Consider the following 9233-nt stretch of genomic DNA (forward strand, 5'->3'; position numbering starts at 1 on the left):
TAAGGAATATCACATCCTTATTAATTCCCCTCAATGGATTTTTGAAAATCCCCCACAGCATAGCACATTATAGTTTTGACCTTTGGATTCAGACAGTAAGTATTTATCACATGAAAAGATACCATGGTAAGAATGTAAGGTTCTTTTCACAGCATACATTTTAGAAACAGAACACTGTCAGTGAACTGTCAGATACAAAAATTGATATCAGATAATCTGAATATAGCCTGTAAATAAAAATGTGCTGAACAACAGGGACCTGAGACATAGCCCCTGATTTGCCTATGGAGATGTAATTCACAGACATGATGCAATGTATCCCAAAACTGACAAAACACAGACATAGATAAAAGGTTCTAGAACTTAATGCCACCACTGATTCTAACTGGTATTGAAAGGGTACGTTAGAAAGTACTAAAGAACATCTTTAACTTTAAACTGTCACACAATATTCTTTAAAAGTAAAGTTTTCCCAGGACAAACCTCAGCATTCTTTAACAAACAGGAGTCATGCCCAGATATGCTGGAACAAGGATGAAAGCCCAGTTATTTCAATTGGAGATCAACAAAAATATTTAGGACCATTGCTACATCTTCATGTTTAGAAAGTTTGTTTCTGAATTGCATTTGGGTGTAGACCTATGTGAGATATTTCAGGCAACGTTTACACTTGAAATTGATTTTATCATATAGTACTTGTATCAAAATACATTTGCTTAATAGAAATATGTATTTGAACATTAAACCTGTCAATGGATAATTTGTAATGGCTAGATATAGAAACTTGATATTACAACTTTACCTTTGAAGAACACACATAATATGCAGAGGTTAAAAATAATATAAAACTTCAAAGATTCCCTGAAAAACTCTCTGTTTGTACTAACAGGAAATTTACATTTAAAAATTTAATTATGCATTAATTTATAACAACATTAAAAAGGAAACACTGATCATTTCTCAATAAGTAATCTGGAAATAGACAAAGTAGAAAGTTTAAAAATGGTTAATATCTCCAGAATGCACCAGAGACCTGGGAAGTGAGAGACTCTCAAGACTCAAAGGGAGGGGACCTTAGATGAAATGCTCAACAGTAGGGAGAGGGAACTTATATAGAGCCCACCTCCAGCAGGAAGACAGGATATCATGTGAGGGATGGGGTTGCCATCCAACAGTCACAATTCTGACCCATACCTGTTCCAGTCTAAAAGAATTACAGGGATGGAAATGGAGAGGAGCCTGAGGAAAAGAAGGTACAGTGACAGATCCACCTCAAGGGGATGCCCCAAGGCCTGAAACTATTACTGAGGCTATGGGGCTCTCACAAAAACAGACCTAGCATGACCTCACTCAGAAGACCCAACAAGCCGCTGCAAGTGTCAGATGCAGACATTTGCACCCAACTAATGGACAGAAGCAGCTGATCCCTGTTGTTGAATTAGGGAAGAAAGGCTGAAAGAAGCTGAGGAGAAGGGCAATCCTGTTGGAGGACCAGCAATGTCAATTAATCTGGAACCCTGAGATCTCTCAAACATTGGACCACCAAACAGGCAGCATATGTCAGCTGATATGAGGCCCCCAACACACATATAGTAGAGGACTTCCAGGTCTGTGTTCATTCAGAGATGATGCACCTAACCCTCAAGAGACTGAAGGCCCCAGGGAGTTTAGAAGTCAGGTAGGGTGGGGACATCCAAATGGAGACAGGGGAGGAGGTATGGGATGTGGAAAGAGTTGGAGATAGGTGGGGGGGGGGGCAATAATATATGGAGTATAAAAAAGTAAATTGATTATATATCTCTCTCTCTCTCTCTCTATCTATCTATCTATCTATCTATCTATCTATCTATCTATCTATCTATCTATCAATCTACTTGTCTAACCTTCTGTCTCCTAACCTGGTGACATAAAGTCTGCTCTCCAACCATCAGCGTTAGTAAGAATGTATTACTCTGAAAGTTATCAAGCTTCACAACCTGTTTGACATTATAATGCCCCCTACACATACGCTATAGTCATGTAGATGTATGTAGATGATATATCTACCCTGGCCAAAGGCATACAGCCATACCAACCTTGCCTCACAGACCCTGGTCACACACCTGGGGTCATAAATACCCTCCTTTCCTTCCATTAAACCAAAATAGTTCTCGGGAATTGATCCCAGGTGTGTACTTTTCTCCTCCACTCATTGATAGCCAAGATCCCACACTGCATTCACCCATGAAGTGCTAAGCTTCCCTCCTTCCAGTTAGTCCTCTACACAAGGTGGGGGGGAGTGTCTACCCCATGGAGAAGCAGACACTGGGAGGGAACTGGCACAATTGGGATCTTGGAGAAGATCTGTGGGTTTTGTGGCCATGAATCATTGGCTAGGACAGGCATGTTGGAAGATCCCTCATCTGTATACTCAGGGACTCTTTGAGGGTGTGTTCGTTGGAACATTGTAAGGTCAGAAAAGCAGAGGAGCCTGGTAACTGTCTGAGTAATAAATTACTAAGGTTGATGTATTTCTTTGGGGATTGTCAGCTTTTTTTGTTGTTCTTTTGTTTTGATTTTCAGTTTTTTCTTTTCTTTTTCTTTTTCTTTTTTATTCAACTCATTAGTAAAAGATAGTTCTTTCTTGGAATAATTTTTCAATTTTTCTACCAAGGACTATTTACGTATTTTTGTATTTGTGAATGTGGTTGCAGAAGCATCAAGTTAGATATTGTCCAGATTAATTGCATATAGTTAACAATAAGATGAATAAATTAGATTCAAATTAAATAAATATTCAAATTAGTTATGTAAAAATTCATCTTCAGATTACTCTATAGCTATATGTTTGTATATCCTAAACTAATATGGTCCTAATACACAGAGGAAGTAAGCTGCTTTCTATAGAATCAAATATGTATTATGTATTCAATTGTTCTATGAACTGGGATATTATGGGTAAGCATGCTTTCTGGGACACCTGCATACTAGAATTCAAATTTTAGATTCAACATAACAAGCAAAGCTTATCTGAATACAAGTCATTCTAAATAAAAAGATTGATACCCTCTTCTGGCTTCTTCATGAATGCATATTTTTATAAACGTATACAGATGAAATAGCTCATTTTAAAAAATGAAACGAAATAAAGCAGGATTTTCATGGGTATTATAAAATAGTTATTCATAATTAGGATGGTAAACTTAGAACATTGAAATTTCCATGTTGCACCTTTAGAAAATCTATAAGACTACTTTGGCAGGAGCTGGAGAGATGGCTCAACCTTTAAGAACACTTGACTGCTCTTCCAGAGTTCCTGAGTTCAATTTCCAACAACCACATGGTGGCTCACATCTGTAATGGGGTCTGATGCCCTCTTGTGGTGTGTCTGAAGAGAGTGACAGTTGTATTGTAAGTGTATCCATTGGGACTAAGCAATCCACTATCATTTTTCTTGGTATATTAACCATTTGTGGTTTTGTAAAATTATCTGTGTCATTATGATCACATCCATAAAATAAATAAATCTTTTGAATTGTTTTTTAAAAGAATACTTTGGTATTTCAAAGTAGTAATATATACCATTATATATCAGATGACAAATTATTTATTCAGTTCTCATGTTCATTCAGTATATTTCAAGTGCCAGATATATAACAAGTAGAGAATATAGAAATAAATCACCATCTTATTTCTTCACACATCGTCTATTTTAGAAACAAGGATACAATTTAGAACTACTTGAAAACGTAAATACATTATAAATATTTCATAGTATTTTCTATAACTATTGTTTTGATTAAATGATGTACATATAAACTGAGCTGTCCTTAAATTCTTAAACCAATAGTTTTCCTAGCTGTGATTCCTTCCTACAACAGCAATGACCAGCATTACAAAACATTCCTAAGTGGGCAATAGTGACACTCACATCTGGTGCTAACCAACTGCTCTCTAATTGGAAATAAGGCCTCCCCAACATGAGTAATAATTATTCCTGGAGCTACAAACCTGTTCAATTACCTTGACCTGATAGGATTCCAGAGAAGAAGCTAATTTTATTAAACCTCCATAATTCTTAAATGTATTCCAAACTCATAGGAATATACTCATACATAAGCACAATTCTCCTCCCTTATTAAAGGAACTTTTTCTTTGCAACAGACAAAGATCATTTCAGAAAACCACAAATGGTTAATATACCAAGAACAATGGTAGTATATTGCTTAGTCCAAATGGATACACTTACAATACAACTTCAACGTATAAGGCTCAAGGAACATCACTAAATTACTGTCCTAGAGGACCAGGCAGTCTGTGAGGATGAATTGAGATTGTGTTTCTTATAAATGACAGTGAAGGTACACCCATGAGAACTCATAATATAGCTCCCTTTACGAGGCATGAACGAGTACAACACCAATAAGCTAACATGAAAAGGCAAAAATCTCATGAGTCCCCACCCTTACACAAAGAAGCAAAGGGAATTAAGGAATGCTGTGAACAGAATAATTAGTGAATCTATTAATTGGATATATATATATATATATATATATATATATATATATATATATATATATCACTAAATAGGCTCAGGAGGTTGATTTCGTAAATTTATGTATTTATCTGTATGAATATCTGTTACAGTACAAAAAAAAGGACTATGGAAGAATGTAAAAAAAGTTGGAAGGGTGAAAGTTAAGGGGGAGAATACATAGCTATATTTTAATTACTCAAAATTTAAAAGATGTAAACATATATTGAACATTCCTATAAATTACATAAATATCTAAATGAACATATGCAAATATGCATATGTGCAAATAATAAAAAATACGTTTTGATTCATGAGGTATACATAAACTAGTAATCCACAGGCATTAGGAGCATTACTTTGTCACTTTTGACATAAATTTTATTTATGCAGAAAGATCCCAAGGGATTTGCTGTTTTGAACACTTTATGTGACCCTTTTATTAAATGCTTCTTCATACTAAATACCATACTAATCACAAAAATCAACTGTGTTCTAATTTCATTCATACTAAGTTTTATATGACTCTAATATCATCTCTTTTGAGCTTATTTTCCAACTTCTAGCTTATGTCATTTGATAATTAGGAAACACTGAATATCCTACTGACTTTACAAGAAAATCATTAATAAAGCTTCTTAATAATTAATAAAATAGCTACATAGTGTGAAATAAAATAAAAATAAGGTAGAAAATAACTTTTAAGCTGTTAATTTCTTGGTTATAGAAACAGATTAATAAAATATACAATATTCATATATTAAAAGTAACACAAAAAGAATCTATGATAAAATTATGTATACATTTTTACTATTAAATATAACAAAAATCTGGTGATAAAATATAGTCATATTACTATAATTTAAGATTATTTTGTCTAGAATTCATCAGTATTTGTCACTAAAGATTACAAATTATTTCTCAATTAAATAATTTGTAAGGATTTAGTACTATGTATAAAATAAACATTTAATTAATATTTATCTAAGGATTAAGTTTTGTGATTTTGCATGTATTATCTATACAATTTTGAAAGTAAGTAACTGTAGAATATAATATTAATCACAAATCTAGGGCAAATGAACTTTAAAGGCTTTGTAATTTCTGTATATGTTGTGATATGATGTACTATATTCAGGATGACTGGAGTGAAATAACAGAGCTCATTGAATCCACTTCAATGGAGAATGGGAAAGGAGGACAAAAGATAGTTGATTTCAAAGAACACAATGGCAAGAATGCACTGATCCATTGGAATAGTGCCTATTTGACAAACAAAATATATTAAAGGGAGTTTTAATGTGAAAAAGGTTAAAGAACAGTGAGGTAATTTTAATATTGTTAAGAAATTTATTAGCTTGAAACTATTTTGAAAGTACATTTTCAAAATTTTTCAATTGAAGTCTTTTGTATTTAAACTCTCAGTTACAAAACAGATTTTATTCATCTGAATTTATATATTTACTCCAATTCATGAAACAACATATTTTGCATTCTCTTAGAATTCAACATGAGGGAAACAAATAAGGTATGTGATGGTAGATGCTAATAATTATGCCATTTTCTGCAATATTGAATACTTTATGAATACATTGTTTTATGTTCACAGTCAATTTAAATGGTGTTTAAATTGTTATAATAACTACTGGTGTAATATCCTGCAGCTCCAGGCAGATTGTTATGCAAAGTTAGAACTGTTGCTCCTGGCCTAGGGCTCAAAGCATGATCCCAGAGCTGAATTCTCACACATAACAACAAATTGCAGTGTGGGGAATTTGGTCTAAACAAATTTTATAAATTATGAGATTGAAGAAACATAGAACAAAAACATTTAAACAACTTGTCCCTGCGGTTGAATTATCCTGAATTAGTTAGTAGGAAACACCCTACCTTATCCATGGTTTTATGTTCAGGATCCATGAGCATTGTATGTGGAATATCAGCCTCTACAAACTGCATAAACTATTTCCTAGTCACTCAGGCCTAGATCCTATCCATATATGATATGGTTTTGTACCTTGGTGTTCTTGTGGGACTTCTAACAGTGAGAGCTAGGGTGTCACTGATAATTTCATCTGCTCTAAGGCCCCTGTCCCTCCTGCTGGGTTGCCTCCTTAAGCCTTGCTGTGAGGTTATGAACCTCGTTTTATTGTAACTTGTTTGGTTCATAGCCATAGGAGGCCTGCTCTCTTTTGAAGGGAGATGGACTAGATCTGGGGTAGGGTGCGTTGTGAGGTGTGGAGGGTCTGAGAGGAAAGCAAGGATTGGAAACTGCTGCTGAGATATAATATATGAGAGAATAAACAAAAAAGAAAAAAAGTGTTGAGACTAAATCTTTGGTAACTACTTAATGGAGTAGGTGTTCCTAAGTCTGAGGGTTGAGTAGTATTCCATGTATTTTGATGAAATCAACCCACCATTATAGCATTAGAATATGAGGACTCATTATCAATACAACACCTCAACTTGTTTGGTCCTTTTCTCTTATGTCACTTTCATGAAGTGGTTTCTTATGTTCCCAGGATTAAATATTGCTACAACAGTATATTGAAACACAATGAACCGACTAATCACATGAAATATTTCTCATAGGGTCAGACAAACAATGCCCCAAAATCCAGTTTCAATCGTTATTTGCTCTTCAGCTTTGGAGAAATTACCAATTTTTGTGACAAGGCCAGTAGGACATGAAAGTACCAAAATCCTACATAAAATTCATTAACAACTTTTGTAAATAATAAATAAGGAAATTTGTCCATTCTCCATTGTCAATGCCTGATATCATTACTTATTTCCAAAGATTGACTTGATAATTCAGATATAACTATATTTTGGCAAAATTACTTACATAAATCTAAGAGATTAATATTCACCACAAATTTAACAATTTTTTTTTTATTTATTTATTTTTTTTTTTTTAGGTTTACTGTCTTTGACATCTGGTAATATGTGATGATCTAGAAGGCCTTGATTAGCACCAGCAGTTAAGTAGTAATGGGAAGTTCTCCCCAGGGGCATAATCTTCCTTTTACAGAGCAATTCCTTTTCTTCAGTTTAGTGGCAATACTGTTAGATAAATTCTAAGCCGCCGTTGGAGTAATTTCACCTGAATTTTGATTACTAGGCAAATATAAAATGTTCAAACTTGACACTCTGGTTTCAGAAAAAATGAAACTTTGACCTACTTACTAAATTTAGTGTTATAATACAAACCACATGTCAGTGAGTAAAGTAAAAACTATAGAACTGAATCAGATAATTTCTACATTTCTAGGGATTAGAATGGCTTTGATTAAAGGACCAGAGGGAATGAAGTGACTGCAGAGATCTCAAATTAGTATCTAAACAGCACACTAGAAACCCTACAACTGAAAGAAGAGATCACACCCAAAAAGGAATAGATATCAAAACAATAATCAAAGTTAGGACTGAAATTTAAAAAAAAAAAAAAAAGAATAATATAAAGAAACAACAGCAAAAAACAATACAAAGAAACAATGAAACATTTTTTTTTATTATTCATTTTATCTGTTTACAATTCAAATGATAGCCCCCCACAGACTTCCTGGTTAGTTATCCTTCCACAATCCTCCCCAACCCATCTACCCTCTTTTCTCTCACTTTTGCCTCTCTGAGGACGATCATTCACCTACTTACCCACTCCTTCCTCACCACTCTAGCTTCCCCCTATGCTGGGTCATCAAGCCTCCACTGGATCAAGCACCTCCCCTCCCACTGATGTCAGATAAGGNCATCCTCTTCTACATATGTATCTGGAGCCATGGATCCCTCCATGTATATTCTTTGGTTGGTGATTTATTCTCTGGGAGCTCTGAGTGGTACAGTTAGTTGATATTCTTCTTCCTATGCTGTTGCAATCTCCTTCAGATCCTTCAATCCTTCTCCTAGCAAATCTCCTGGCTCAATCCAATGGTTGGCTGTTTCTGCATCTGTATTGGTCAATTGCTGATAGAACCTCTCAAGGAACAGCCATACCAGGCTCCTGTCAGCAAACATTTCTTGACATCAAGAAATAATGTAGGGATTTGTGTCTGCAAGTAGGATGGATCCCTAGGTTAGATGTCCTCTAGGTAGTCTTTCCTTCAGTCTCTATTCTATTTTCTATCCCTGTCTTTCCTTTGGACAAGAAAATTTGTGGACTACATAAATTTGAGATGTGTGGGTGGCCTCATCCTTCAATTGGGGACCTTGCCTATCTACTGGAAGTGGTCTCTAAATGTTGTATTTTCACTTTGTTGGGTATTTCAGTTAAAGTAATGGGCATTGGGTCCTGAGAGCTTCTCGCTGGAGTCTGGGACTTTCTACTGGCTACACCCAGTTCCCCACCCCCCACTTCTACTTATTTCTATTCAATTTCCTGACCCTCTGTTCTTCTTTCCTGCCCCTTCTAATACATGATCCTCTTCCCGTTTTCTCCCTCCCCTCTTCTCTCCCTCCCAGATCTTTCCCTCTCTTGCTTGCTCTGTGATTATTTTGTTCTCCCTTCTATATAGGATTGAACAAGTCACTCTTGGGTCATCCTTCTTAATTTCCATATAGTGTGTGAGTTATATCGTGGATATTCTGAGTTGAAGAATGGATACAGAAAATGTGGCACATTTACACAATGGAGTACTACTCAGATATTAAAAACAGTGACTTCATGAAATTTGCAGACAAATGGATACAATTAGAAAATATAATTCTGATTGAGGTAACT

Source organism: Mus pahari, chromosome 5 (assembly GCF_900095145.1).
Source record: "Mus pahari chromosome 5, PAHARI_EIJ_v1.1, whole genome shotgun sequence".
Classification (NCBI taxonomy): domain Eukaryota; kingdom Metazoa; phylum Chordata; class Mammalia; order Rodentia; family Muridae; genus Mus; species Mus pahari.